Here is a 25,810-nt window from a genome sequence, read left to right as displayed (position 1 = left end):
CACAATGTCCTGTGACAGGCATCTCCTGCAGTTCCAGTGTCTCCACCCAGAGTTTATTCCCTTCACAACCCGTCACAGCTGGACTGCCCAAGTCCCACCTGGAGTGACAGACTCTTCCTCCTCACCTCCTGGGAGGTGATGTTCCTCTTGAGCTTTGACCACACTATTTAGCCTTTATTTACATTTCTACTCAGCACAGACTTCTCCAGCATGATCCCTCTTTTGGCAGCAAAACCATGACTTAAAGTAATTTAAAAGTATGAGATCTCAATGCTCCTTTGAGGAATCCCACCAATTATTTCTCTAAAAAACGGAACTCCTATTTTCAGCACCATGACCTCCTCATCTCTTCTAGCCAGACCCAGTAACTACTGCCCTGTCCAGGCTCCCTCTCAGCAAATGGCAGAGTCAGGAGAAGATTCCAGCCCTTTCTCCGCTCCTGCCCAATGCAAGCCTCTGGTGTGAGGGTCCAGTGTTGCTCTAGAGCATCTCCTGTCACTGCAGTGACAAATGAGCCAGAACCCCCCTGGGGCACACCCAGCAGGACACCTTTCTCCAACCACCCAGTGCTGGGAAAGAGGTGGAGGAGCCCCTTGGAAAGACCCTGTCCCTGTGCTGGGATGGATCCCTGCAGGAGGCTGCCCTGGAACAGAGGCTGGACACAGCTAAGAATAAAGCAGGGATTTATTGAAAGGCTTTAAAGGACACACCTTGGGCAGCACAAGAGCCTGGCCATGGCCTCACCTAAGATGGACCAAAAATGGTCCCAAAATGCACAACTGGTCACGAGGTCTCACATTTTCATCAGTTTTGGTCCATCTGCATATCAGGGTTAATTGTCCAGTCACTGCTCCAGGTTATGGAGTCCCATCCTTGTTTTCTCTCTTCATTCCACCGTTGTTTCTGCTTTTGGGCCTGAAACTTGTAAGGGCTGTCCTTGGTATGGAGCTGGAAAAGGAATTGTTCTGTCTGCCTGCTCTGTGAAGAGAGCTCACTGACACTGAACATGAAGCTCAGAGCTGCACACCTGGGCAGGGCAGAATATAAAAATATGAAAGCTCAAACATGAGGCAGCACCCTGGCTGCAGCACGGGGCTGAGCTGCTTCAGCACAGCCTTCAGCTCGGGGCTGCTCAGAGCCAGGGCTGCAGGCAGCCTGGGTGCGAGTGTGGCCTGCTCAGGAACAGCTCCAGGATGATTCAGAAGCGGAGTCTGCATCATTCTGCCCCCCCCAGAGCCCCCAGTTTTCACACGACTTAGGTGGGCTGTTCCTGCGAGGCACATCCAGCAGCTGCTCCACTTCTCCTATCAGATAAAGCGCCGAGCTCTCGTGTCAGGGACTCTCCAATGAGCCAAACGTGGAGCGTGCGCGAGCGGGAAAGGGGAGAAAGGCTTTGGGTTTGCTGCAAATTCCAGCGGGCTCTGCAGAGGCAGGAAAGTCTTTCCTGGAGTTATTTCTGTCTTTCCGTTCCTTGCGAGGGGGGAAGTGGCATTGTAACTCCTAACCAAGATTTCACTCTGCTGTTGCCTCTCTCTGATTTACCATCCTCAAATCCCTGTGGAAGTGCCTTAGCTGCTCTGGGCCAACTTTTACTTTGGCAGTTCAGGAGGAAAAATCACAAATGTCTGTGAAAGTCACCAAAATATTCCCTAAGTTTTCATCACTTGAATGAATAAAAAGAATAAAAAGCAGAGCAGAGAAGGGGGAGGGCTGGATAGGGTGCAGAGAGCAAACAAGCATCGTTTAGAAAAGCATGCTGTTATTCCTGGAAGTTGGTTTGTGGAAAGACAATTTACAACGCCTGTGAAAAGTTTGGCTATTCATCCCATTCCCATTTGGGGCTGGTAACCACAAGGGCAGGCTCCCCTTTGCCATGCAATTACATAGCGTGATCTCCAAACCCAAACAGCTTCCCCCAGCCCCAAGTGCTGCTTCCCAGCTCTGTTCCTGGGGTGCATGAGCTGCATTTTACACAATGGGCAAAACTCGGCGCTCTAAGTGAGGCCACTATCGAAAATTACATTTAACTTATGTTTGCCCTTCCCCCTTCTTACAAAAGGAAAATATTTTGTAGCTTGTTTGCAGTTTGTCTTATGAAAACCCTAAAGGAATTCCTGCTGGTGACACTGAGATTTGAAGGGGGAAGGGTGAATCAGAGCAACCACTAAGAAATAGATTTAAAGGTCTCAAAGAAGATAGTTTTAAAACTGTATTTCTCATCAAAAATAAAAATTTTAAAAAATGTAATATTGGGGAGATGTGGGAAAATCCTACTGATTGTTGTAGTATTGTTGTTCCTTCTCAGCAGAGAACTGCCTTTCCTGTGCCCCAAGGCAGGCAGGAGAGCTTGGGTGATGTCCAAACCTCTGTGCTGGAAGCCTCAGCACTGACCCAGGGGCTCCCTCTGTGTCTGTCCCACCTCCAGCCAAGTGACAGACAGTGCTGACCAGACCTGGGCCCTCCCCTGAAAATCCCCCTGGCCCGGCACCCACAGCCAGCACGGAGAAGCAGACAGGTAATTTCATTCTCCAGGCCTCAGGGCTGTCACCCCTTCCCATGGCTCCATCCTGGTCCCTCTCCTGAGGCCTGAGAGGGAGATTTCAGAGCTTCTCCAGCTGCCTGGCACTGGCTGTCCTGTTCACCTGTAGCTGCTGTCTCTGGAGCCAAATCACCTGGATCTGGATGCACATCAGACACCTGAAAGGCCCCATTTCCTCCAGAATAATCCAGAGGGAGATGCCCTTGGCGTGAAGTGCAGTGGGGCTGCTCTGGGGCAGCAGAGCAAGAATTTGGCTTTGCCTCCTCACACATCTGATGGTCTGTGAAACAATTCAGAAGAGTTTGGGCTCTAAGGTGCCGGCTTTTCCCATCCCATGTCCCTTTCCTGTTCCCTGGAGGAGGAAAAATCTACCTGGAGGATCTTTCTTTGCTGGTTGCACAGCACAGACAGCAGCTCTGCTGCTGCCTTCCCCTGTGGGTGAGGGGAGATGGTTTGAGGGGAGGGGGCTGCATCAGGGACCACGGCTGGGCAGGGGACATCTCCTGGCACCATGTTTGCTAAATAAAGAGCACTTTAAAATAAATGCCAGAACATGCATGTTCCTGAACTCGGGCTCATGCTATTTAGGGACTCTTCAAAAGCAAATAAAACGCCTGTTACAAAATAACTCTTTAGAGAAAACGCTGCAGAAAGATCCAGAGAGAACTATGTGTTTTAGCATGGTCTGTTTACAGTGCATCACTGCTGCTCTGTGGAGAGCTGTGCTGTAACCCAGCAAAAATGCATCTGCATTCCTTCACTGCAAAAATACTCATGCACAGACATCACAACAGCATCGCAGCTATTTTCCTTTCGTCCTGGCTTTTTGTTGTTGTGCTGTTGTTGTTTTGGTTTTGTTTGCTTTTTGGTGCTTTCCCAGCTTCTAGGAGACTGATCTAAAGTATGCTTGGCCCAGGCTGTGCTCAGTCAGACCCCTGGTGCTGCTCGAGTGCTGCGGGCTCGTGGCTGGGGACAGCAGAGCCTGGGGACACTGGCACGGGGGCTGGATGGCACTGAACTCTGCATTTGGGGGTCTGCTCTGATCAGCTGCTTGGAGACAAACACTTGTCAACAAAATTCATCAGAATTCAACACAATCACCAGGCTGGAAGAGACTTCCAAGATCATTGAGTCCAACCCAGCCCTAGAACCAAAAACTAGACCAGGGCACCGAGTGCCACATCCAGGCTTTTTGAACACATCCAGGGGTGGTGACTCCACCACCTCCTTGGGCAGACCATTCCAGCACTTTATCACCCCTTCTGTAAAAAACTTTTTCCTAATATCCAACCTCTATTTCCCTTGGCCCAGCTTGAGGCTGTGTCCTCTACCAGCAGGTGTAAGTTCAGGGAATGAACCAGACTGTGGAAATGCCTCTCCAAGAGAGTTTTGCCAGGCTGGGTAAAGCAAGAGGTGACAGTGGCAGAGGAAGTGTGTCAGAATGACCTGGCTAAGCTTGTTTTCCAAGCACAGGTGTCTCCATCTCCATGGAGAGATGTGCAGGAGGGTAGGAAGGTTGGTAGCCTGGACAGTCAAGGGCTTGCACTGCTGTTTTCTGTCCTGTTGGGGCAGGGGGGATTGAGGAGCAAAGGCAGCAGTGCTGAGTTTCCTCCCTCCTCCCCAGCAGGGTCACCTGAGCTCCGTGTGCCTCCCCTCCTGCCAAGCCCTGTGTGCCACTGGCCCTGGTGCCAGCTCCTGCCATCCCCTCTGGAGCTGGCTCTGCCCACCCCAGAGCCCACGGGCTGGGTGGCTGTGCCTGGAACAGAAGCTCACAGGGAGTGCAGCTGCATCATCCTGTGCTTTCTCATTCCTCCTGGCTCTACACCCCTCTAACATCCAGACTATTTTTTTTTTCTCCTTCCCTTTTGCTGGTTTATTGCTCTCCAACCCTCTCTGGGTGAGCAGAGGACTTCTGGGACAGATTATTTACTAGAAGGTATTTGGTACATTGCTTCAATAATGAGAACAATTTTTATTTTTTTTTTTCAAAGCCTTACAAATATGTTTAAAATCTAAATACAATGAGGCAATGCAACATCATTTAATAGTTCCAATAATATGCCAGGCCTGGGAATGACAAAAGCTGCCAGCAGGGTGCTACAAAGCAGGGTTCAGAACCCCACTGCTTCCCAGCTAAGCAGAAACAGATTTCCAGCAGTAAGACATTTGTTAACCATTTTGGAGGCTGCAGGATGGGGCGTGGAACAAGCCCGGCTGCCTCTGTGTCACTGCCTTGCAAAATCCTTGGCACAGGCATGCACCAGCGTCCTTGGAATTAAGGCCCTTGTGAAGACTTAAAGGCTTAGTGGACTAATATACTTAAGATGGATTTTTCCAAATATTATTCTAAGTCATTCAGAAACACCGTGTGCTGGTGCTGGTGTGAATGAGCAGAGCTGCAGGAGTGCCAGCCGCGCTCCCTCCGGGCTGTGAGGGCAGGAGAGGAGGGCAGTGGCACCTGGGGCTGCACTGGGAAATCACAGAATTGTCATGGAATCACAGAATGGTCTGCTTGGAAGGGATTTCAAAGCTCATCTCGTTCCATCCTTCCCTGCCGTGGGCAGGGTCACCTTCCACTGCCCCAGGTGCTCCAAGCCCCGTCCAGCCTGGCCTGGGACACTTCCAGGGATCCAGAGGCAAGAGATCCTATGGAGTGTGGCATGTCCCAATTCCTGGGGCTGCAGGATGCCTCCAGCTCAGTGCCATGGTCACTCCCAGCTCCAGGAGGTGCAGGGACACAGGTGCTGTCCCAGCAGGCACCCAGGAGTGGGGCTCATCTGCCCCCACAGGTGAAAATCTGCTGATGGGCACCTGGGAGAGAGCCAGAGTGGTTTGGGGTAGAAGGGATCAAAGCCCACCCAGTGCCACCCCAGCCATGGCAGGGACACCTTCCCCTGTCCCAGGCTGCTCCAGCCCCAATGTCCAGCCTGGCCTTGGGCACTTCCAGGGATCCAGGGGCAGCCCCAGCTGCTCTGGGGACCCTGTGCCAGCCCTCCTCACCCTCACAGGGAGGAATTCCTTCCCAATATCCCACCTCTGTCAGTTTTACTCTTTCTGTCCCTGGGGAAGGGGCTGCAGCTCCTCCTCCAGCAGAGGGTCCTGCAAACAGAGGTGTCAGAGCATCCCTTGGGCCCCCTGAGCTGTGGGGATGCTCCCCCAGGACACACAGACACCTCAGCTGTGGCTGGTGACACCTTGGCTCAGGGGGGTGACACAGGCTGGGCTGAGCTCCTCCTCACCAGCTCTGGCAGGGCTCTGGCTGAGGGTATGGGGAGCACAAACCCAGCTCCCTCTGCACCCCCATCCCTCCTGCTCCTGCCACACAGCCCCATCCTGCTCCCACCAAGGGCAGAGCTGGAGCCAGCAGAGTCCCACAAAGGCGGCAGAGCTGCTCCCAAGTTGGGTACTGAGCCTCATTCCCCAGGAGAAAAAGGATGAGAAAATCCACTTTGAGAGCAGTGTAAGGATGGAGTCTGCAGCCATCAAACCCAGCCACAGCCCGGGGCTGGCCTCACACACACCAAAAACCCCAATAAACTGTTAATGGGAAACCATATTCATTACAGGAAAACAAGCTTATGATTATTACAGAAATGACATCATAACCCCCTGTGCCAGTTTAAACAATATTTGGGGAATTCATTTGTTTTGTACTATTTAAAATTACAGTGTGAGAGCCTATTTAAAGTGCACTTGTGAGAGTGAGTGAGTGTGTGTGTGTGTTTTTGTGTGTGTGTGTTGATGTAGTCGTGCTAATGTTTATTTAAATCTTTTTATTTATAAAATTGATGTTCCTACGCCAAAAATGGAAATTTTTCTGCTCTAAAACATCTCTTAATTGTGGAGAACTATTGTAGATATTTACATTTTCCCCCACATTCACATCTGTGTGTTTATCATTGGGCACGTGCACACACGGATCCTCGTGGTGACACCCAAAGGTGCTGCCACCTGTGAGAAATCCCCTGAAAAATGGCAAAAATGAGGAAGTGAGCTGCAAAGCTGCATCCCTGCCCACCCCAGACACCGACCCTGGTGCATCTGTCACCAGCCCAGTGGGAAGGGCACAGCCTGGCTGCAGCAGGACCTGTCCCCTCTGAGCTTGCCCTGCTTGGCCCAGCACATTGTGGCTCCCATTGAGGCTCCCAGCAAGGATGGAGCAGCATCAGAATCACAGAATCACACAATGAACCAGGCTGGAAAAGACCTTTGAGATCCCAGAGTCCAACCTGTGACCCAACACCTCCCCATCAACTAAACCACAGCCCTGAGTGCCATGTCCAGTCTGTTTTTAAACACATCCAGGGATGGTGACTCCAGCACCTCCCTGGGCAGATGATTCCAGTGCCCAAAAGGCTCCCTGCAGATCCTTTCCCAGGGCCAAGACTCCACCCTGTCCACATCCCTGTGCTGCAGAAGGGGAAGTTTTAGCAGGCTCCACTGTCCCCAGCAAGCAGCAAAGCAGTGTGACCTGCTGGACAACCCCCCCAAGTCCCAGGGAGATGCTGCAGCGTGCTTTTTGGCAAATTCCCTTTGCTTGGCTCTAAGATGAAGGGCCAGAAGGCCCCTGCCTTTCACCAGGATGTACCTGTCCTCCCAGGCAGGGCAGAGCTGGTCTAGACACTGAGGCCATAAATCTGCTGGCTGCTGCTCTGTGCAGCACTCCCACCATCCCTGGGACAGAGGGAGGCAACCCTGGCACAGCCTGATGGGGAGCTCAGTGTCCAAAAACGCTTCTGAACAGACTGTCTGGAAACACTGGCAGCATCCTACAGGAATAAATCCTAAAGCCACCCCTCCTGGGCACCTGGGAAGCTTCAGTAGCACCTTGGGGCCTCAGGAGAAGGGCTCCCGTGCATCCCTGATGAGCTTTCAGAGCACTCCTCTTCCTTTGTTACTGGGGCAATGAGGCACAGCCCAGGCCAATTCCTTCCTCTGAATCTTGCCAGACTTTGAGTCACAGCCTGGTCCCAACTCCTCCTTGTGTCACGGACCAAAGTGGGGTCAGGGTGGGCCCCAGTGCCCTGACACTGGGAGCTGCCATGGGACATGGAGCAAGGCACCCCTGAGAGCTCAGAACCTGCAGCCTGGTGAGTTCAGGACAGCTCTGTCCCCTCCTGGCCCCTCTCCCCACCGCCAGGGCAGCACCCCAGCACCAGGGCAGCCTTGCCAGTCCTGGCCAGCAAGTGAGAATGAAGGGATGCAAACAGGACTGAAATAAATTGGATGGGGCGAGGAGGAGTCTCTGTGGAAAGCCCAGGACAAGCTGGTCTGGTCAGCCCTCTCTCTGGGGGGTGTCCATGGTGGGAGGGCTGGGCCAAAGTCCCCAGGAGCTCCATCGAGCTCCAAAGCCCATCCACGGCCAAGCCCTGTGGGACCAGCGTCCCCCAAGAGGCTCGGTGGGTAGAGCTCACACACGCTGCAGCCCAGCGTTCTCCTGGCACAGGCACGGCTCAGCAACACTGAGTAAACTTTGTTTAAAGGAGACAGCTGTGCAACTGGAATGAGCTACAAATGAGTGAGATTCCCAGTGACGTGTCTCCAGCTCTGCTGGAGTCTCCCACCGCCCACGGCGCAGCGCTCGGAGGGCTCTGTCCCCGAGGAGCAGCGTGCAGCAGAAATCTGGTTGGAGTTTTGGCAGGAGGTTTTAGCTCACAGGGTGCTCAGCAAAGGCTGCCCAGGGTCAGGGCTGGATGACACACGGTCACTGCCCTCTGTCCCTGAGGCTTCCCTGGGATGCTGCACCCATGCAGAGCCATCCCAGAGGGAAGCGTTCTTCCAGAGTCAGGGTGGGACATGGCACGTGCCTGGAGCAGGAACTGCAGCCCACTGCCAGGGACAGGGGACCTGCAACTCCAGCTCAAGCTTTAAACACTGCTAAAAGGCGCCATCCTTTGAAACAGTCCTGAAAGCAAGTTAAGAATCGTCCCTTGGGGTCCTTCTCCCCCTTTTCAGACTTCAAAAGTTCATGGCCTTGGAGGACATGCCTGAGTGCTGCTCCCACCTCCAGCAGCTGGGAAGAGGTGGCAGATCATCTGCAGCAGCCAGGAGCTGGGACACAGCTGGGCAGCTGGATCCAGAGGAAAAGCTGAGCTCGGGACCCTGGGCCTGAGTAAGCTCTGTGCCCAAACTGCTCCTGGATGAGATTCACCACTGAAACTCATGGCCAGTGCTTCTGGGGAAACCGAGCAACCCCAGGTGTTCCTTGGGAGGGGGCCTAGACACAGGCCAGGAAAGGAATCTTCTGCCCACAAGATTCAAAAATGTCACTTGTTGATTTTTCATTGCAAGGCCAGAGCAGGAAGAGGAAGGAAAAAGAGGAACACCTGCATTGTGCAAGGATGTAGTACAGCTGAAGGGACTGAGGAGCCTGGGGAGTGACACCAGGTTAAGAGACCTAAGAGATGCAAAACCCTCTCTGATAGACAGAAGTTATGGAAAAACAAATATTGCTTGAGAGGCTGAGGAGAGGATGTGGCAGAAAAATGCCCAATATTTGGTTCTTTGGAGCTCTGGGAGACTCTTGAGCAGCCAAGGGAGTGTGAGAGCCCTGGCAGGTCTGACAGGAACCCCAGCAGAGGAGCTGCTCCTGCGGTCCTGGAGTTTCAGGGAAGAGCTTCCTTGAGCTTCCAGGAGAGGAGACAGGGGTTAACCAGCATGTTGGGGAGAACCTGGGGGAGCACAGTGTGCCTGTGGGTGTGTTTAAATGAGTTCAGCTCAAGAGATTCCTGAGATTGTGGCATTATCTCTCACAACAAGGGATGGGGACTGGACCCAAAGCAGAGGCAGGGCGAGACTCGGGCTCCAGCCAGCGCTGGTGCCTGGGAAGGGAGAGGCACCCACCCCGGGTACTGTGCCCATTCCAGCCTATAAAAGGCTCTTTGCGTGTCAGAAACAGAATTGACTTCCACTCCTGACAGCTCCTAAGCTCCAATGTCTCCTAATAAACTCCATATCTTTATGCAAAGATGTTGCTTCATATATACAAGATATGCAGAAGGATGAGGCTCGGAGCCAGGCTGAACCTCCAGGACGAGGAGTGCCTTTGTGTGCTGGAGCTTTGGGAAACATCTCCACCCTGATGGCAGGGAGCCTGGAAAAGGCCAGCCTTCTCCCTGGGGCAGGAGTTTTCAGAGCATCTGGGCACGGCAGGGTGAGTGCCCACTCCAGCAGCAGGTGGTTGGGAATAACTTGCTGCCCCCAGGGAAGCTCCAGATGGACATTGTGTGGCCAGAGACCCTGCAGAGCTACTGAGAAGAGACCCACCCTCAGAGAGGGGTGGCAGAATCAACAATGACCCCAAAGTGCCACCAAGAGTGACTGTGCTGGCAGAGAGGCCTGGACACCCCAGAAGAGCTCAGAGCTCTTCCCCACAATGTTCCTCTTCCCCAGCCCTGCCACACCTGGCTTTTGTGCAGCTTTCCTCTCAACTGTCCTTGTTTTATCCCTCATGAATTCCTGTTCTCTGTGCCACAGGGACACTACTTCTCCTGGTGGCTAGATACCAGCACAAAAAAACATAGCTACTGTCCCCTCTTCCCTTAGATTTCCTTCCAAAAATAAACAGTAGTATGTCAAAGCAGGAAAGCATGAAAGATAAAGGAAAGATGAGCCCTGGACACCTGGGATCACTCCCTGACAGACTGTTTTAGTTTCCATTTTCACAGCTGTAGGATGAGGCAGTGACATCTTTCTGCTTTGGATCCTCACAGCCCTGGACAGAGATGGAGGCTGGTGGCATCTCCAGGGGATTCTGCATTTGTGCCTGGCCCTGCTGCCTCTGTCCTGGACACACACAGGAACAAGAACTTGTGGTCACCAGCTTTTCCTACGAGTGTCACAAGTGCCGCCAGGTGCCAGGGCCCCTCCCTCCATGCGCTCCACCAGCCTGTGGCTGGTGTAAAGTTGGTTCAGTCTGTGGTTCAGATGGGAACAACCAGAGGATAAAATGCCACTGCAGAGCCATTCAAGGTCAACATGATGAGCTTGCCAGAAGGGAAACCAAGCCCTTGGGCAACCACAAGAGGTTGGAAGCACCCCCCATACAGCTGATGTGCAGGAACCACGTTGTTCCTTACCCTGGCTGCCCTGCGGGGCATCAGCCCTGCTGTGAGTGAGGATCTGGGCTGGAAACAGCCCCCAGCCACTGCCCTGTCACCTGAACAGCCCCAGCTGTCACTGACCCACTCACCCAGCCCGGCTGGAGTCCTCGCTGGCCTTAAATACACTTTGGAGACACTGGATAGCACTGTGAGGAGTTTTGCAAAACACAAATAGGGTGATTTAAGTGTCCAAAGGGTTCCCCATCATCACTGCTGGAGCACATCTCACCACTCAGTGCCACCAGACATGGGACACTTGAGTAGGACATGATGTGCCAGCTTCCTGAAGAGCCCCCAGCAGAGCACACCAAGGCCAAGGAGAGCCTGTCACTCCTCAGCCATGGCCCTGCTGCCCTCTGGTGCTGCCAGCCACTGCTCATGGCCCCTGCCAGTGTGTGTATCTGACCCCAGGCCGTGTGCTCCCCTGTTGACAGGCTGTGACCCATTGCACAGGCACATCCCAGGGCTCCTCTGCACCACCACCCCCTACAGGGGACACCCTGAGAAGCCCTGGCTCGGGTCAGGGAATGGCATTCCCTCTACAGGGACATTCCTGCTGGAGAACACAGCTCCTCCTCAGCGCTCTGATCCCCATCCAGGCACCAGCCCTTCCTCCACACCCACTTGGCATTCACTCCACCTCCTCACCCAAGTCCCTGCTCCCTCTGGCTGTCATCACCTGTAGCCCTGCATCCACCTGGAGGACAATTTTCAGCTGCTGGATGATGAATCTTCTCTGGATGAGCCATGGGACCCAGTCTGGCTCCCTAGAGCTGCCCTGCCTGCACCCCTCCAGGGGTTTTGGTCCTCTGCAAGCAGTAGCAAAAGGAGTGCACCACTGGCAGCCTGGCTGAGCAGTGACCCATTGACAGACACATTCATAGCCCTGCTCTGCCCCAGAGTCACCTGCTCTACCTCAGGATCCCTGATAAAACCACAGCTCCCCACTCCTGCTCCTCTTCCTCCTGCCAGGCTGAGCTGCCTTTGCCCTGGGGCTTATTAAGCCCAGCAGCTCCCCACCCCAGCCACACTTCCCCACTTCCCACGGTCCTAAAACTGCACACAGCAGCTGGCAGTAGACAGATCTGCTGTTGTTCAGTGCCACAGACCCTATTTTCCCTGCCTGGCTGCTCCCAGCTCCTGAGGTCAGCACAGGAGCTGTGGTCAGCCCGGCTGGCCGTGCCCCACCCTGCTGGGCTGGCCATGGGCAGGGCAGCTGGGGCCAGCAGGAACCCTCTGGAGCTGTGAGATGTGCTTGCTGGCAGCCAGCAGACAAAATGTCCTCAAATCTGCAGTCCCCAGGGAAAAGAACTGCTCTCCATCCACTGGGACGGCCGGGGGCCTCTGCGCCAGCCCACACTGACCTCTGCTCACGGCCTTGTCCCAAGGTCTCCTGACACCAAAAGGCAACGAGCAGAACCCAGTGTGGAAGAGTAAACACAGCCTGTGATACCCAATTTGGGCTGGGAAGGGCCGGGACACTTTGGGACACTTTGGGTGGATTTCACAAGCCTTTAGATAATTTATCCAGGGGCACTGGGGCTAGGGCTCTGGGCACTGTCCCAGGCGCCAGGGTGAGCTGGCCCTGCTGCTGTCCCAGGCAGGGAGGTGACACAGCTCTTCTGTCTGTCCCTCCCAAGCTGAGAAGGTGATCCAGCAGGACAGGCCAAAGGGGCCAGGTGTGGGCAGGAGAGCCACAGAGGCAGCAGGCAGACACTGACATCCCAGGAATGAGGCCTGGGAGCCCTTCCCCACTGTGGGCATGGGGCAGGTGGCTCAGCCCAGCCCCAGCTGCTCTGTGCTTGGGCGAGGAGCTGATGCTCAACCACTGCTGCACCACAACTTATCAAGCTCTGGGTTCACTTCTGGGGAGGAATTGTTGGCCTTGGTGGGCCCCCATCCCTCTGTCACCGTGGGCATCCCTGGGCTGGCCCAGGCAGGCGAGGCAGGCCAAGGGCAGCCCCGATGATCTCCCCATCTCACAGCACCACCTGTAAAATGTGTTCTTTCTGAGCACCCCCAGAGATTTTCTTTTGCAAACCCTTCCAGATAAACCCAACTTATTTAGCTGGTAATATATAAACAGTTTATCAGCTTTGCGCATTTGCAGTGCAGAGGGATGGATGTTGTTCTTGGAATTCTGTTTGGTCATAATATTTAGAAGAGGGCTCTGATAGCAAAGATAAGCAGCTCGCCCACAGCAGATGGCTCGTGAGACACTCAGCGGAGCCAACATTCTGTGGGGAATGAATAAACTTGTAATGCAAGTTGTTTGTAAGTGGTTTTAGCTAAATGTCACATGTAAGACTGCACAGACATGCTCTGTCCAAGGTGTTTGAATTTATAGGAGCGAGGATTCAAAGGCAGGGGCCAAATTTGCTTTTAAACTTCCTTAAACAAATGTACAGAGGATAAAATACCTCTGGATTTGCTCTTGGAGCAGGGGTGTGAGTGAGACGCGTGCAGACACAGCCCACCCCTCCCAGCAGGTCCTGGCCAAGGGGCTGTGCCTGCCACCGTGCCCAGCCTGGGCTGAGACAGGGCACCCTGACCCCACGGGGCCCCCCTGGCCCACATCCACTTTATGAATGGCCTGTGCTGTGGCTGGCTCATTCACCTTCCCCCAGAAGGGAAGCAGGGAAATGCTTTCTTCCCAGTGAGAGCACAGGGAGCTCCTTTATCCTCTCTGCCTGCGTGACGAGGCTGGGAATGGGTCCCGGGGAAGCTCTGGACATTCACTCACATCCAGAGCATCCCAGATCTGAGCTCCTCCAGGGCAGTGTCTGGCCCTCAGTGGGAGGTGCTGGGCAAAGGAGATGCCAAGGGCAGTGAGCTCCCAGAAGCAGCTGGAGGTGGTGAAACCATCCTCACTCACAGGGGTCTGTGCTCTGGGTGCTCTGGCTGCTTTCAGTGCAGGGTTTGGGCTCTGTGTGGAGCCTGGGGATGAGCAGTCCCTGCTCTGCCAGCCCCTCTGGGAGCTCTCTGGGTTGCTCTGCCCATTTCACCTGCTCTGGCCCTCCCAGCACGGTGACAAGTGCAGGAGACAACAAAGGGTACAACTCACCCCACTTCTTCCGGTCACTGGGAGCAGTGCTGCTGTCCAGTGACTGCCCAGCCCTCTGTACCCCAAAAACAGAGCTCTCCATGATGCCAGCCTGAGCACCTCGGCATCCAGAGCCTCCCCTCAGCACAGCCTTCCTCCCCTGCCCACATTTTGGGATGCTGTTGAGCTGTGAGGAGTGCCAAACCCCAGCTCCAAGTGAGGAGCCACCTTGGGCAGTGCTGCCTTTCTGCTGGAGCAGGCTGGGAGAGGATGTGGGTGCAGAGCACAGCATTCCTGGGGTGGGGCAGGGGCAGCCCCACACCTGCCCCGAGGCTGAGCTCCCCTCCCTGCTGCAGGTGTAGGGCCAGGCCCCCGAGCACTGCAGCAGCACTGGTGTCCTGGAGCCACCACACACAGAAAAACCCTTCCTGCCCCAGCCAGCTCTTCGTGGTGAGCCCCTGTCACAGGGCTGTGCCTCTCATCAGTGCCCTGACACACTGAAAGGGCTCTTTTTGCTGCAGTCTTGGGGGAAAAGCACACAGAACAGGGTGTTACAATGTGTTCCTTCTAGTTTTTTGCTCTAAAGGCTCCTGCACAACGGGGCAAGGTGGGCAGGCACTGCTCCCTGCAGTGTGGTGGAAAACCAGCCAGCACCGAGAGCATGAGCTTCCTCTCACGAGTCACCTCAACAGCCAGAAGGGTCTCCAGGACTGGCTACTCGGGATTCAGAGCATCCAAAAAAGGAAGGAGGCTGAAGCCAAGGAACATTTGTCTTGTCCTGTGTTGCATGAGTTAATGAACGTGGTGTTTCCAGCCCGCTCCATTCATCCAGCCTTCCCCCTCCAGGTACTAAAGAGTCACACAGGTCACATTGCTCTGGGATGTCCTCATGCCAGAGCTCCTTGGAAACTCTTTGTTTCCAAAGACTCGCCCTCCTGCCCCAACATAATTGTCTTGGGCTTCTCTAAGTGCATCTCATAATTGTCTAGATTTATGAGGCCCCTACTGAAATGTTGAAGACAGCATTTAGAGTCCCTCAGTTCTTGTTCTGTTTAATCCATTCCCTTTTTTCCCTGGGTTGCGATTCCAGCTCAGCATGTGAAGCTCTGCCATTGCCAACAGGCTCTTTCATTTCCAAAATGAGGCAGTTCAACATCTCTGTGATTCTGTTCCTTTCCCTCTTGTGGTCTCTCTTCACCTTTTTTACAAGTTGTTTCATTGGCAGTTTAAGTGCAGGCTGGGCACAGATCCCCATGCACAGTGAGCAGTGGGAATTAAATTCCTTTGGCTAGCAAGAGTGTCTGTCTGCTTGCCCTCAGGATGGGCCCAGTGTCCCAACACACTGAGAAAACTTCACCTTCTCTGAGGGCTTCCCAGTAGCATCAGTCCTACCACCTTTATCTCCACACTGTCTCCAGGGCATTCTCTGAAGGACAGATTCAGGCTGAAGGTCACAAATGTATTGATTTTGGTGAAAGGCTTGAACTTTGTCTTTACAGCCAGAGAAATACCAAAGGCAATAAGTTGTGGGTACCCCAGGACTGGTATTTCACCCTGAGGCTCCCGTGGAGTGCCTTCCCTTGGCACTCTCTGATGGGTACATTCACTCAGGGTGTGGGGGATCCATGATCCTTTTCCAGAGAATGTTTAATTGCATTTATAGGAGCAATTTAGCTGAAGCAATGGGATTGATTCTCCTCTGAAATGAGAACTGGTAAAGGATGTCCCTATTCCTGATTCCTACTCATGCTTGTTTCTTCTGCAGTCAGTCCTGCTGCTGCAGTCCCCCTCTCTAGAGCAGAGGGGTCTGCCCATCCCTCTCTGGCCTTTCAGCCACACCAAAACCCTCCCCAGCTGCAGCAAACGTGGCTGGGCAGAGGCACAAGCTCTTTTGGGACCTGTGAGTGAAGGCAGCTGCAGCCTTGGGCTGTGTGCAGAGGACACTGCCCCAGGAGGTGGCACTCGGGGAGCCCGGTCCCTGCCGCTCCAGGAACAGGGATGGTGAGCTCTGAGCAGCACAAGCAGCAGAAGCTGAAGCAGAGCAGAGCTCAGCTGTCCCCTCCCTGTCCCAGGAGGGTCCCTCCGCAGATGGGGTCCTTCAGAGCCCTGCCAGCAGCTCTTGCTCTCCATTGAGATGCAGACATCGAACAATCCCTCTCTAATTGGCATTGTTTGCTAAAATTAAACCCCCACTCAATGAAACACAGCCAGAAAGACACAGCTCCCCCAGGGCTTGGGCCCTCCCTGTCCCTCAGACCGCTGCCCTCGAGCTTGGCCATGATCCCACTGCGGGAATGCCCGGGCTGGTGGTGGTGGCTTGGGCAGGGACAGTCCCTCGTTAGTGGGATGAACCCTTGGACGCTGGGCACAGGTTCCCCAGGTGCACACACGTGGGACAGCTGTCCTGGCAGGAGGCTGTGAGCACCCAGCAGCCCCTCCCTGCCCAGGGAGTGTCCCTGGGGTTTGGGGCCATCCAGGACATCACATTCCCCCGTAAGAGCAGGGTCCCAGGCAACCAGCACAGAGACACTCCTCTCCAAACCAGGGCAGGAAGGCAGATAGCAAACTTTGCATGCTGAATTTTCTGAAACTAACTATAAATGGTAAAAACTCAAAGTCTTGCTTTCTCTGGAGGTTTTCAAGCAAAATAACCCCAAGAACGGCAGCTTTGACTTTTATTCGGATGAGAAAACATTCTTTTATTTTGACATCATCTTTGTCCGTTTTTATCATAGGGATGAAGTATCTTTTATCTGGACACAATGCATCAAGTTGCAGAGTGAGTCATAAAGTGAATCTGTACCGTGGAGCCAAGGTGCTGCTCTGGGCCGAGGGCTGGCCGTGTCCACATGTCACACTCAAGGTACAAGGCAATAAACAGCCATCCCTGCTCTCCAAGGAGCGGGGCCTGCTTTAGGAGAAGTGTCACTCCAGAGACATCCCCGTGAGCTGGGCATGGAGCTGAGTGAGCCTTTCTCACACCTACTCAATCCAGCAGGGGCGTGGGGTGTGCCGGTGTGCCGCGGATCCCTGGCGCGCACTGGCATGGCGGGGGAGCTGCTGTGGGGTGATGCTCTGTCAGCCAGCACTCAGCAGGGTTTCCATCTGAGGCACACTTGGGCTCCCTGCCTTCAGGGTCAAACTCTCAGGGGATTCTCTGGGGGCTGGAAGGCCCCTGGGCCCATCTGTGCTGCTCCTTGCACATGCTGCAGAGACGTGCCAGGGATGCCAGGGAGCAGGAAACAGCCTCTCCTTTTCTGGATTGCTCCAGACTCGAGGGCCAGAGCCACCCTTAGTGACAATTGTGTCCTACATTTGTTCACCTTTTTTAGGGGAGGGAAAGGGATGTGCACAAATCACTTTGGCTGTGCAGTCCTGCCATGGAGAGCCTGTCTGACCTTCCTGTGAGCAGCAGGGCACACCTCAGCTCCTCCTGGTCCTGGAAGGGCCAGCTGAGGGTGAGGAGGAAGAGGGTCCCAAGACATTTCAGTGCTTTATGTCCCTGGGGTCTCTGCACCCATCCTTTGTCCACAGCACCCACAGGCAGGAGCACCTCACATTTCTGCTTCACAGAGAATGTCCCCAGCCAAAGCTGTCCTTTAACTCCCCCAGAGCTCTCGTACCAGGCACAGCAGCAAGAACAAAGTGCTGATCTGACCAGGTTGTTTGGCAGATACATCAAACCTGTGCCATGGGCAAGCCTTCAGACAAGCCAGGACTAGGAGAGGCAGCAGAGCTTCCCAGAGCAGAGGAGGCTCTGTGCTGGGCACCAGCCACCCCTCCAAACACAAACACCTCCATGCGAGGGGACAGTGGTGGGAAGAGCCCTCCTTCCTCTCCTGGCCAGCCAGAGCTGTGCAGGAGGGGAGGTGGGCACTTACCTGCCCTGGGGGTGGCAGGAGGACCTTGCTGCTGGTGGTTGAGTGCAGCCTGGGGGTGGTGCAGAACTGAAACTGTGCTCTCCACCCCTGTACCCACCCTGTGAAGATCCATTCTGCTTCCCTTCCCCTCCCAGACACCATCAGGAAAAGGCTCCTCTTCAAGGGACAGTCATTCTTCCTGGGATGGGAAATCACAGCTCAGCCCTGCTTGACTTTCCCTGCCCAGATCTTTCCAGAAAATTTGCTGTCCCAGGAGGAGGATGTGGGCAAAAGGTGGAAAGAGGGCACCTCACCACCTCCCCCAAGCACTGATGATTTGGATCCTACAAGCCCAGGCCAGGAAGGAAAAAGATCTGCTCTTTGTCTCCATGTGCTGCTGCTTCCCTGGAAAACCCAACCATCAGTCACACAGCAGAGGAGCCCACAAGAAAACAAAATTTCTTGTTTTTAGCTGCAAGCTGATCCATCCAGCTGTCCCTGGGCTGGGGGCTCAGAGGGCAGGAGTGGTTCAGCAATGGGTAGGTTGGGGTGGAAATGTGTTCTGATCTAACAGCTGCTTTGGGGGGTAGCTCTCCAGAGATGCCAGGGAAATGCCTTTGGCTGCTGAGTGAGAGGAGGAGCACGGGGAGCCAGAGCTGTGGGTGCTCCCCAAGGAGCCCGCAGTGAGCAGCAACATCTGCACTGACTGCAGCCAGGACCCAGCTGAGCCCAGGACAGAGATTTCCTCCTGTCAGGGACACTAAACCAGGGATCTCTTGCACCTCTGGGGGACACAGCGGGACTCAGCTTTTACTCATTCTCTTCTCAGAGGGGTCTTTTCCTCCCTTGCCCACCCCCTCTCTCCTCTCCTCCAAAGCCCTTGGATTAAGATTCAAAGGTGAAAGCGCAGCAGGAAAAGCTTTGATACCAAGAGCCGGACCAGCCGAGGAATGTTACAGGATTTTTCCGTGGCTGTTTCTTCTCAAGCATGCACACAAGCAGCAGCACTGGGTTATGCAACTCTGCCTCAGTGCCTTCAGCTGCTCCAGGCAGGGAGAATCGGGTGTTATTTAGAGCACCCCCTCCTTAAATCAAGCTGAGAAATGGGGACTGGCACGAGCAGCAGGGCTTGCAAACGACGTCGATTCCAAATGTTCCCACTAATTAGTACAACACAGCATCTTTCCAAGAACAAGGGAAACTCTGAAAGCCCGTGGCAGCACAACAGGCAGGCTGAGGGGAGCGTGTGTCCTGAGGGTGGGTGGCCAAGCCCTTGTGGATGTGGCCTGGCTTGGCTCACAGCACAGCCTGAGCACGCGGCAGGGCTGGAAAACCACTCTGAAACGCACCCTTCAGTAGCCTGATACATTTGGATTTGCTTTCCCCGAGGAGGCAGCTCCTCTTAGCCTTCCCACAGAGGCTCTCCTTCCAGCCCTGTGCTCCAGGAACAGCCACTGCCATCAGCTGCTCCTGGGACCCTCAACAGCTGCAGGACACAGCCACGGTGCCACAGGACACCTCATCCTGAGGATGGAACAGAAGGGCATGCAGGGAAAGGCTCTTCACAGCTCCTTCCCATGTACCTGATGTTCAGAACCAGGCAAAAGTGTGTCCTTCAGCTTTGAATATCTTGACTTTCCTCCCTCTCCCTGAGGCTGGGTTGTGGAGGCAGGGGCCTGCCTGGATCTCTTATTTCTGGTGTTGTTGGACTTCCCAAACTGCACGAGAGCCCAGTGATGTTTGTGAGCTCAGTGACCACCTCAGTTGGATGCCCTCTCCCAGTCAGGAGGGACAGGAATCTGCTGAGCGCACCAAACACCTCCTCTCTGCAAACCCAGAGAGTCTGCCGAGGGTGCAGCCTGGCGTGGGTGTTTGGTGGAAGAACTGTGCCTGCAGCACTCTTCACTCTGCTCAGTAGCACTGACACCCCTCATGCTGGAAATGGTCATGAGCATCTTGGAGTCATCCCGCTTGCAAACCTCCGGAGGGAACGCTGCCCACGCTCCTGCAGCTCCAGGAGCCCCGGGCAGGAGCAGGACTGTGGCTCCCGGGGGTTCCTGATATGGGACATGAGTTTGAGCAGCTTCTGGCCAAGGGGCAGAGCCCTGTGCCTGAGCACAGAGCTGTGCTGAGCACCTCAGGGTAGCAGGGGGCAGCTGCAGGAGAGCTGGGCAGTGCAGCTTCCCTCAGCCTCCTGCAGCAATTCCCCATCATGTGGAATTCCTGTGCTGCTTTTGGCAAGGGAGAGAGTTGGTGCAGGCACACACAGAGCAGCAAACCCACCCAGCAGCCTGCCTCCAGATTTGGCTGCTCTGGAGGGACAGGCATGCAGGGTGTCTGTTTTTATCTGGATTTATCTGTTTTTATCTGGGTTAAGGTTAGGATGCCTGTGGTGCTCAGACAGGGCAGCAGAGCCCAGCCTGGTGCCCCCAGCCAGCCCAGTCTGCTGGGGACTGCACCACACTGGCTTGGTTTGTTTTTAGTTCCTCCTGGTCACTCAGGAGGAGGCTGGAGCTGCTCCCTTCGGTGCAGCACAGGGAAAGGACCAGCTCTGGCAGCGGGGAGCCAGGCCAGCGTGCACCTGGGGACCGGGCAGAGACAGCCTGGGCGCACACAGGAGGCTTTCCCGTGGATCCTCATCCCCTCCAAGGAAACTTGGTGTTTGCTTTGCATCTGCTGGGGAGAGAGGCTCGAAAACCATGCAGGGAGCTGTGCTCAGCACGGTGAGGGAGAGGGTCCCCGAGCGCTGGCTGCTGCCCTCGGGGCTGTCACACACCTGGACCGTGCCCAGGTGTGCTGTGGGCAGAGCTGCCGGGGTTTTTGCCAGCTACAGCTGCTGTGATTGACCCTACCTCAGTGCTGGCTCTGCACCACCTGCCTCAGCAGAATTGGTGGAGAAAGGACTCAAAAACATGCCAGGAAGAAAACATGGAGAGAGGTGACCTGTTGGGGGAACACTGGTGATTCAGTTCCTTTCCCCAGGACCGAGACTGACAAGAGAGAGAGAACTTGTTTTTGTGTTCAGGCTTAGGATGTTTATTTTTCCTTATCTATATTACATATTTACACATTACAAGGAGTTATGTACACTGGGCTAACAAGGTGCAAAATGGGTGGAGAAGTATCTCTTCAAAAGTATTCAAGAAGTATCTCACTTCTTTTAAGCGTCAACCCACCCAATAATGAAATGCCAATTAACTTATTTTCATTATTAACCCAATACACACGTGTCCTGCAATGCAGATCCTTTCATCCAATCCCCTATTATTACCCAAAAACCCTAGAAGAAGAAGAAGGGGAAGAAGGATAAAGGGACAATTCACTAAATCCTACATGTTGTCTTTTATATAGCTTAAACCCTAAACTCTTTCTCACCCAGTGACTTAATATAATTCTATCTAATGTACAAACTCCTGTTCTCAGTTCCTCTACTTAGCTTTTTCCAGGGTTTTAAGTTAAACTCAGTGTTCTCTTGAGAGTCAGAGCCTGTCAGCACAGATAAGGAAATATTTTCTGTGCCTCAGGCTCCTACAGTGAACCACCTTTGGGCATGTGGCAGGAGCCCCTGGGCTGTGATGCACGTTTTCAGGAGGGCACTGCTCACCCTAAAAGTGGTGTGGCAGAGTCTGTCCCAAGCAGAGGGGAGGTCACCCAGCACACACCGTGCCCCAGCCGTGAGTGAAGGCTTCTCCCCAGCACAAGGAAGGGAAAGTGTGTTCATCCCACCCCTCTCAGGAAAGCACAGCACCAGGCAGCTCAGAACGATCTGGGGTCTCCAGCAGGACCCTGGTGCCCAGTGAGAGTGAGCAGCACTAGCTGGGATCCAGGGGGGTTCAGCACAGGGCAGAGTTTACTCTGCCACTCCCAGGCACACAGATACTGCAGCCTGCCCACACAAATACTGTCCAGGGAGCAGGGGCAAAACGTGGTCTGAAAAATTTGGGGTAGTGGAGGAAGGAGAAGCAGCAGAGTGCTCAGGGTGCTGTAAAGCCCCAGAGCGTTCTGCAGACACAGCACTGACGCTCTGCCAGGCGCCAAGCGGTGCTGGCCAGGAGCTCTGAGAGAGGTGGGATGGAAAAAGCATTTCAGGGAGGCTCAGGTAGCTTCTGCATCACCTCCTAGATGTGATGGCCCTTGAAAAGTCATCTCCTCTTCCCAACACACCCTGCTCTGGGCCAGCCTGAGGGAAGAACAGAGAAAGCTGAAACCCCACCGAAATCACAGGAGGTCCCTTGTGGTTCCTGGCTCGAGCTGATGAGGATCCATTTCAGCTGAATGCAGGATTATCTTGACAGCTTGAAAACTATTCTTAACCACAGCTCGTGCCCAACGCCCCACACAGCTGGGGGAGGCACCGTAAATCAGCGCTCGGCGGACACGGGAAACCAAATAAGTGAGAGCAGATAAGAGGCCGTAACAGAGGTGTGACACACTTTGACAAACACCTCCGAGATGGCAATTCCTGACCTCAATATTGCCATGAGTCACTGGGGAAGGCAAAGATCTGGATTAATGGATGGCTCAGTGGGCTCGGCCTTGCTACCACATCCTGCAGCACCTCACAATTCCTGCTGGAGTTAAGGGCTGCTGGACTGATGGACAAGAGCTGTGGTGCCAGAGCCAGAGAGGCTTCTGGGGCCAGAGTCAACTCATCCAAGACTGAGAAGAAACAGCAGCTCCAAGAAACGGGACAGGAGAGCTCCAGGCAGAGTGTAGGTTATTCCCAAGACACCTTCTAGGCAGCAATGGGAATCTCATGGTAGACCCCAAACCTTCCTGATGACCACCCAGAGGTGGCAGACCTGCATCAGCTCAGTGGTAAACAAGACCCTCATCCCATTCCTTGTTTCAGCCTGACTCTTCCTAACACGGAGCTTTTCCACAGCCCCATCCCTCGGGCAGGAGCAAAACGCTGCTGATAATGCAGAAGGAGCAGGGGCTCTGCTCTTCAGGGGCTGCAAGGAAGGAGAGGAGGAGAAAACAGGCAAACCCTGACCCCTCACAGAATGTTTGATCCTGTCTTCTGTCCTCCTCTGCTCAGCCACCAGGATTCCCTTCCCTTCCCACCTCTGCACCTCTGGGCACAAGAGAGGAGGAGGCAAGGAAAAGCCTGGTGAGAAAGCAGAGTAGATGCAGCATTCTGATGGAAAACTGACTAGGATATGGGATTGGGGAGCAGCTGGAAACTTGGAATCCTCAGAGAACCACTGCAAACCCTGCAGAGACACCCTCATGCCCTTCAGGAATTAAGGATGTACCTTGTGTGAGGAGTCCAGGTGCACCCAGGAAGAAATTGTCCCCCATCATGGGATCTATAAAGCTACAGAACTCCCAGTGTGACACTTCTGGAGGCAAAAATGTGTTTGTGTGCTCAGGGCTGCCCATGCAATGGGCTGCAGGGTTTGCCTGTGGGTGTGGATGATGAGGATTGTATTTTCCTCACCTCACTGGAAGCAGCCCTGTCAGCAGCAGTGCCTGGGCTGGGGACAGCTCTGATGGGCACTGCTGACAACAGCGAGGAAGTCCCAGCCTTGGCAGGGCCAGCCCTCCCTCAGGTCAGCTCAGGACCAGCCCTGCAAACCAGAAATGGCCTTTAGATTTTTGTGAGTTTTGAAGGTGCCAGCATCTAACCCCTCGGCTTCTCCTAGCCTTTGCCTTCTTGCCAGTCCTCTGGCTTTACAGACAGGACATATCACTTCTTCTAACTGCTCGAGGACTGCCTGGCCAGGACCTGCCTGAGGGTTTGGCCATTAATAACAGACGTGGTTCCATATCTCAACCAGTGTCCACCTCCCTCCCTCACAGCTCCCTCCCTTTCAGGTGAGTCTCTGCCAGAAAAGATTTGGGATCTGTGGCAAGCTCTGGAGAGTCTTTGGCCTCCTCCACTGATCTCCAACCCCAACAGAGTGACTATTTGCTTGCTCAGTGCAAGTTTATCCTGGAACCCTTCACTGATACTCAGCCACATTCGTCACTTGAGTCTCTGCAGACCCTCTGCCAGTTCAGGTGGGGTTTCTTTCTGCGCCCTTTCCCCCCAGCTCTCAGCGCTGCTCGGGCCAGCCCTGAGAGATGCCTGGCTCCACGCCACACATCAAGAGCTGGTATCAGATCTGGAGCACTGAGTCTCTTTTTTATGGGGATAAGTTTGGCAGCAGCGGGTCCACTCTAGCTGACTGCTAAAAGCTCTCCTCCCGTCTGGTGTTCCCAGCCATTCACTGCACCAGGATGCCAGAGCGAGCCAGAGGCACCTCCTGGGGACATTTCACTCCAGACCATGATCTTTGACCCCATGTGAGAAGGGCAGCCCTCCACATCCTGCACCAGCAGGACACATCCTACTGCAAGCTCCAGGTCCTGCCCATGCCCTTCTCCTCCTCGCTGGCGTTCAGGCTATGTGGGAGCTGCTCTCTTCTGGAGATCAATGAAATCGTCATATTCATTCTTTTTTTGGAAATGCAAGCTTGGTACTCATAGCTTCAGAAAGTTAGATCAGCACATGGAGATGTCCTGCTGGAGGAACGTTCTCTTCACCTTTCTTCTTTAATGTTCCAAGGAGATTTTTATTATTTTTTTTTAATCAGTACAAAAATCAGACAAAAGCCACACTGTGCTGCAGTGCTGGAAGTACATCCCAATAATTCAGAATAAAATACCGTACAAGACAGGAGTACTCACTCCCCAAACAGCCATTTAAGCAAAAGAAATTCCTGGTTAAACTCTAAAAGACCTGGCCAACGCGAGGGATACACTCAGTTCCAGATGAGCCCAGTGGTACCTTAACACTCTCCTAAACAAGTGGCTGAGAAAGCATTTAAAGGATTAATGGCCTCTTTCTGATCCTTTATCCACTGCCTGTGGTGGGGGGGTGGAACTAGAGGGTCTTTAAGGTCTCTTCCAGCCCAGTGTGTGTAAGGGATGAACTCCCCCTGGATTTTGTCTCCTCAGGGAGGGGTGCCCTGTCCACGTGGCCCCACAAGCTTGGACAGATACATTTTGGGGAGTTCTGGGGTAGAGCTGGCCAAGAGACAGCCCTGGACTCGTGCTTGGAGCAGGCTGGTGGCCCAGTATGAAGAATCACAGAATAGAATCACAGAATCATGGAATCTGCTGAGTGGGAAGAGACCCACAGGGATCACCCAGAGCAGCTCCAGGCCCTGCCCAGACCCCCCAACAATCCCACCCTGGGCACCCCTGGAGCGCTGTCCAAGCTCTCCTGGAGCTCTGGCAGCCTTGTGCCCATTCCCTGGGGAGCCTGGGCAGGGCCAGAACCCTCTGGGGGAGAACCTTTCCCTAAATCTAGCCCAAACCTCCCCTGGCACAGCTCCAGGCTGGGGTTCTGTCCCTGTCCCAGAGGTCAGAGCCGCCCATGGAGAGGAGCTGCAGCCCCTGGGGAGCTCTGCCCTCCTCTCCTCTGCTCCAGCTGAACAAGCCCAGCTCCCTCAGCCTCCAAACCCTTCACCATCTTCATCACCACCCCATGCCTGGTGACTCCACAGTGTCAGCCTGCTCTGCCCAGGTGCTTTTAATGACCAGAACGGCCTCTTGGTGACACCACTGGCTGCTCTGGGCAGCCACCCCCAGCCTCCAGCAGCCGTGGTGGAGCAGCAAGGGTTCCCCCATGGCCCAAGGGTGCCATCACTGCCTCCTGCCAGGGAGCACTGAGCTGTCCCAGGAGTCAGGGATGGGAAGCACATTCCCAGCTCTGTGCATGGAGCAGGGCGTGCTGGCCTGTCGGAAGGGCTGGCCCACGTGTGATTCCTGCTGGTGTTTTGTCTCCCGAGGGGTCAGGCAGCCCCAGGAGCTGTCAGGAGCTCTCCGTGCCAGCAGGCTCCGTGTGGGGCCACAGCGTGCTTGCACAGCACAACAGAAAGTGATTTTTACACTTGACAACAATGAGGCATTCTTGTGCTTATAACAACAGGCATGCTCTCGGGAGTGGCTGCCTTTTGGAAAAGCCCTTAAATCCGTGGGTCCCATCCCACTCTCCCAAGGGGTGCGGGTGACAATCTGCCTGTGCTCTGCTGCTGCCTGGGGGGGATGTTCTGGGCACAGCTGCTCAGGGGACACCCCAAGCTGCTCGGGAGGAAGGAGGGTGGGAACGCAAGCCAAGAGCTGTGCCTTCAGCTGGCTGATGGGGCAAGGAGAGGGCTGTGGGGATGGGAGGAGGATGAGTTGCAGCAAGGCAAGCCCTGGACTCAGGGATCCCCACCCAGGTCAGGGCACGGGGAAAGGTCTCAGGGCTGTCCCTGCAGGGCCAGGTGCAGCC

General features: G+C 54.4%; 1 protein-coding gene and 1 long non-coding RNA gene across 5 annotated transcripts in view; one reads left to right on the top strand and one right to left on the bottom strand.

Annotated features, from left to right (window-relative positions):
* Positions 1-25,810, bottom strand: part of MYOCD (myocardin) — a 216,381-nt gene that overhangs the window by 175,819 nt on the left and 14,752 nt on the right. The window lies entirely within an intron of this gene.
* On the top strand, positions 24-3,040 carry LOC111937199 (uncharacterized). 2 transcript variants are annotated; one of them, XR_015277931.1, is made up of 3 exons: positions 24-135; positions 2,309-2,515; positions 2,649-3,040. It is a non-coding gene; the product is annotated as an uncharacterized LOC111937199 (long non-coding RNA). The 2 variants fall into 2 exon arrangements; XR_002868487.2 differs by having other exon boundaries at positions 2,306-2,515.

This window comes from Cyanistes caeruleus, chromosome 19, assembly GCF_971803275.1.
Source record: "Cyanistes caeruleus chromosome 19, bCyaCae1.hap1.1, whole genome shotgun sequence".
Classification (NCBI taxonomy): domain Eukaryota; kingdom Metazoa; phylum Chordata; class Aves; order Passeriformes; family Paridae; genus Cyanistes; species Cyanistes caeruleus.
The sequence above is the reverse complement of the archived record's forward strand: the minus strand, read 5'-3'. Positions and strand labels throughout refer to the sequence as shown.